Source organism: Littorina saxatilis, linkage group LG7 (assembly GCF_037325665.1).
Source record: "Littorina saxatilis isolate snail1 linkage group LG7, US_GU_Lsax_2.0, whole genome shotgun sequence".
NCBI lineage: Eukaryota > Metazoa > Mollusca > Gastropoda > Littorinimorpha > Littorinidae > Littorina > Littorina saxatilis.
This window is the reverse complement of record NC_090251.1, coordinates 32476091-32481090: the sequence shown is the minus strand read 5'-3', so window position 1 is coordinate 32481090 and position 5000 is coordinate 32476091. Positions and strand designations below refer to the sequence as shown.

General features: G+C 57.1%; 1 protein-coding gene across 1 annotated transcript in view; it reads right to left on the bottom strand.

The window, feature by feature from the left end:
* Positions 1-5000, bottom strand: part of LOC138971979 (MAM and LDL-receptor class A domain-containing protein 2-like) — a 299457-nt gene that overhangs the window by 124086 nt on the left and 170371 nt on the right. The gene's annotated exons all lie outside the window — the stretch shown is intronic.

Below are 5000 nucleotides of genomic sequence, written 5' to 3'. Positions count from 1 at the left end.
TACTACGTCACTACTGCTACTGACCACGTGACCCCTATCATTCGACTCGAAGAATAAATTCTCCCAATCATAAGCGGGGTAGGTGGGAGGGACTACGATATGTGATTCGGGTAGGTATATTTATTAAATGAAAATTTACAATAAAATTTTCGATTAAATTACATATTCCTACTCCGAATCACATGTAGCAGATTGAAACAACAAGGCGGTGGGAAAGAAAAAGTTCAAACTCACTCTCAAATCCTTGTCAAGAGCTGACCTCCTGCCACCATGGCAGGCAAAGCTCTAGATCCATCCTGGCGAAGAGCCGAGATGTCACGCAGGTAAAAATTCATGAAGACATCCTCGGAACGCCAGTATGCGGTGTGGAGCACCTCCTCCAGTCTTCTTGATCGTAACACGGCCAAGGAGGAGGCCCAAGCTCGCGTCTCGTGAGCCCGAGCTGATTCCAGAGGAAGGACAGGCTGTGTCCCCCCTTCATTGCGGCGGCTCCACTCGTAAGCATGCTTAATGAGCGCCGACACCCACCGGGCCAGAGTCGTCTTAGTAATATCCTTATGTCTCTCCGTATTGAGAGAAATAAACAAAAGCTTTTGAGCTGCGGATCTAAGAGACTGAGCACGGGCAAGGTAGATGCGAAGGGCTCTAACAGGGCAATTTACTAAGTCTGGATCATTCGGAGCCAGAATAGTGGACAAAGGCCTGACATGAACCAAAGGAGAAGCTCGCTCGGGAGCCTGGTTTTTCGCAAGAAACTCAGGTCGAAACCGCAAAGTAACGGACCCATCTGATTCAAAGGAAATGTCGTCCGAATTACCGGAAAGAGCGTGGATCTCACTGCCCCTTCGTGCCGATGCTAGCAGCAAAAGGAAAAGGGACTTGCGTGTAAGATTCGCAAAACTGGCATCTCTGAGAGGTTCAAAATCCGCTGAACGCAGAAACTCCATGACCAATAAGAGATCCCACTTAGGAACGGGCGTACGAGACCTGACGTCAGCAAGGGAAGCGCCCTTGATGACTCCAGCGATCACGCCACTAACATCTATAGAGCGACCTATCTGGCGTAGGGTCGCCGAGATGGCCGATCTTCTTACTTTCAACGAGGCAGCAGAAGCTCCCTGAGAGGACATGAAAGCAAGATGGTTCGCCACATGCATCGTGCGGGGCGCCGTAGCATCCAGCCGATGCTCGTGACACCAGGTAACCCAGGCCCTCCAATGTGACTCATAAACGGACGAGGTAGATGCTCTGTGCGAGCGTCCTACCAGGTCCATGGTCAGATCTGATGCCCCTTTGCGCCTCAGAGAAGACCGCACAACCTCCACGCGTGAAGATTCAGCATCTGAGGCTCTGCGTGGAGGCTGCCGGTGTGAGGCTGTACCAGTTCTCCTCGCGTGAGAGCGAGAGGAATGGGAGGGCCCTGGGCGAGTCTCAGCAGGTCCGGGAACCACGGCTGAGACGGCCAAAGAGGAGCGATCAGCAGGAGGGACGGGCCCTCCTGCTCCGCCTTCCTGAGAACTCGTGTGAGTAACTGGAATGGCGGGAACGCGTAAGCCTCCAGGCCTGACCAGGAAATGTCCATCGCGTTCGTCTCCCACGCCTCGGGATCCGGGAATGGTGAGACGAACACTGGTAGTCTCTTCGAGAACCTGGTGGCAAAAAGGTCCACCTGAGGTTTCTGCACAAGAGACCAGAGACGATCCAGCGCTCCGTGAGTGATGGTCCACTCTGTTTGAAGCACTCTGTCGGAGCGGCTGAGCGCGTCCGCCAGAGTGTTCAAGCTTCCGGGCAGGTACCTGGCCGAAAGCCTGATTTGATGCTCTGAACACCAAATCAGGATCTCGCAGGCCCTGACCGAAAGCGACGGAGACCGCGACCCTCCCTGCTTGTTGATGTAAGCTGCCACTGTCGTGTTGTCTGTAAACAGACGAACATGCTTGGCCTGAAGGGAGGGCCGGAACTTGTCCAGAGCTAGAGCCACGGCTTCTAGCTCCAGCAAGTTGATGTGCTGCATCCTCTGATCTGCCGACCACAGACCTGACGCAGTCAGCTGGTCTGTGTGAGCCCCCCACCCCATCAAGGACGCGTCCGTGAACAGGTCCAAATCTGGGGCAGGAAGGGCTATCGGCACGCCCCTGCACACCCACTCCGTGTCCAGCCACGGAAGGGTAGCGGATTGGAACCATCCCTGGAGAGGGATGAGGGCATTCCAATCCACCGTGGGAGAGTCCACGAACGGCTTCAGCGCCAGCTGAAAGGGACGTTTGTGGACCCTCCCCAAGGGGACCAGGAGAGCCATGGACTCCATCTGCCCTAAGATGGAGGCCAAAGTCCGCAGGGAGGCCCTCGGGAGAGGCAAAGTGGAGCGTATGCACGCCTGGAGCTTGTCCACCCTCTTCTGAGAGGGCTGAACAGTCCAAGCCACCGTGTCGAAAGACATTCCCAAGTAGGTGAACGTCTGACACGGTGTCAGCTCCGACTTTGATCGGTTGATCGAGAAGCCAAACAAGTTGGCCTCCCGAAGAACCGATTGGGTATCCTGCTCGCACCCCGCCTGACTCTGACTCAGGATGAGCCAATCGTCCAGGTAGGCACGTAGCCGGACACCCCGCGACCTCACCAGCGCGCAGACCTGTCTCACGACCATGGTGAAGACCCAAGGGGCGAGAGACAGGCCAAAAGGAAGGGCGCGAAACTGGTAAACCTGACTTGCCCACCGGAAACGAAGCCATTTCCGGTCGGCTGGATGCATAAGAATATGGAAGTATGCATCCGTCAGGTCGATGGAAGTCGCCCAATCTCCCGGGCGGAGAGAGTCCCTGACCGACGCTGGCGTCTCCATCTTGAACCTTATCTCCCTCAAAAAGGTATTGAGGAACGACAGGTCCAAGACAGGACGCCATGCCCCTGAGGCTTTGGGGACGGCGAAAAGCCGTCCGTAAAACCCAGGGGAACTGTGGTCGAGGACTTTCTCCACTGCGCCCTTCTGCACCAGGGAGTCTATTTCCGACCGAAGGACGGAAATGGCTTCCTGCGAGGAGGGAGGCCTGAACGCCGGCGGACGCCTGACCAGAGGTGCCTTGCCATCTTTCCAGAGAAGACGGAAGCCCGACCTCACGACCCCCACGATCCATTGACTCTGTACAGACACGAGCCAGTGGGAAAGTGCCCGGGAAGGGCCCCCCGCCATCACCAGAGTGGAGGGCGGGGTGGGGGGGAGATCGGGAGCACTTCATTGGGGGTGAGGCTTGCTTCCAGAGCCGCCTCTCCCCCTGCCGGAAGACGGTCGTCTTCTCGAGCCCCGAGAAGAGGAGCGTCCCCGACCCTTGTCTGCCGGTTTGGGAGGGCCAGCAACCTTAGCCTGCTTCGGCTGAGAAGGCTGAGACTGCTTGGACTGCTTAAGGCTGTGCAGGGAAAAGTCAGAGAACTGCTGGTCCCTGTTAGCCTGAATTTCCTGTCTTCGGGCATCAAAAACGAGATGCCCAAAGAGGGAACCCTCCAAGACCGGTGAGGCACGCAAAGTGTCCTTGGTCGCCTGATCCGAAAACTGAGAGTGTGACAGGAAGAGATCCCGACGACACATAACAGAGTGCGCATAGTGCACAGCAGAAAGTCTCATCTGTTCTTCATTGACCCTCGCAAGAGCGGCCAACAAAGTGGAGACGTCATCCGCATCCTGATCCTCGCTGAGAGAGAACGGATTCAGCGAATCAGTGAGGGCACGAGAGAGGGCCCGAATGAGAGTCTCAGCAATGGAGGCAAGCTCCAGCTGCTGACGCCCTGCCTCTTCAGAAGCAATCAGCGTGTTCTCAGAAAAGAGCACGCCGTCATCCTTCTTGATAGGCTTGGCCAACAAGGCAAGCATCTCCGGAGGAACTGTCAAAGATGAACGCGGGAGAGCGAAAGCATCCAACAAGTTCCTAGGAGACTTCTGCAAAACCAACCGCTTGTGAGACGACAGAGCGAATGCAGAAGCCTGAGAAGGCGAAGCCATCCACTGCTGAGCCAGCTCCGGAACTGAGCCGTGAGGCACAAGCAGCGGAACCGGAAGTGAAGGAATTCCGCTTCCGGAAGGAGATGGCTTGGCCAAAACTTGAGAAAGCTGAAAGGCTATGGATGGAGACTCCAAAAACCGGAAGTATGAGTCATCCTCCTTCCCAGAGCGAAAATCAGCCATCGCGGACGGTGCCGTCGAAGCGGCAGCCGACGAGACCGAAGCCCCTTCCGCGAAATATCTCGAAGTGACCTCAGCAGCGGCCTCAAGAGCCACTTTGAGTCTCTCCGGATAACCAACACGTGCAGCCTCGCTGGCGACGGACTGAATATCCGAAACATCCGGCGAAGGACCGAAGTCCACGTTGCTGGTAGAAGGGCGGTGAACACCGTAACCGGAAACCGGAAACCCGTCCACTCCAATGCCATCCGAACTCATGCCCTGAATAGGGAAAGAGTAAGAGGACGGCATGCCCACAGCCGCCGGAACCGGAACCGCAGTCGAAGCAACAACCGAAGACGGAAGCGCTGACTGCCCCGGCCAGGGCTGAGACACCTGCCCAAAGGGCTGGTGATGCCCCCCCGCGACCGCCACCCGAGAGGAAGCGGAAGCGGAAGAAGCAGCAGATCCGGTCTGAGCCGGAAAAGTATCAGACGCGACCGCGAAAGGCGGAAGCGCAGACACTGTGGACGGAGGCCGGAAGGCCGATTGCCCAGAGGGCCACGTCCGGTCAACCCCGGAAACGACCCCAGCGGGTGCGTACATCGGGGGACCTATGCTTCCGGCGAGTGCCGGAAGCGCAGCAGACGGAACCGGCTGGTCGACTCCGGAAACGACCCCAGCGGGTGCGTACGTCGGAGGACCTACACTTCCGGCGAGTGCCGGAAGCGTCGAAGCCTGAACCAAATGCCGCCATTGCTCATCGACACGATGGTCTTCCGTGAAGCCAAAGTGAGAACGAACAGGGGTTTGCGGGTCGTGAACCCGCCGAAAAGGGCTGCTTCCC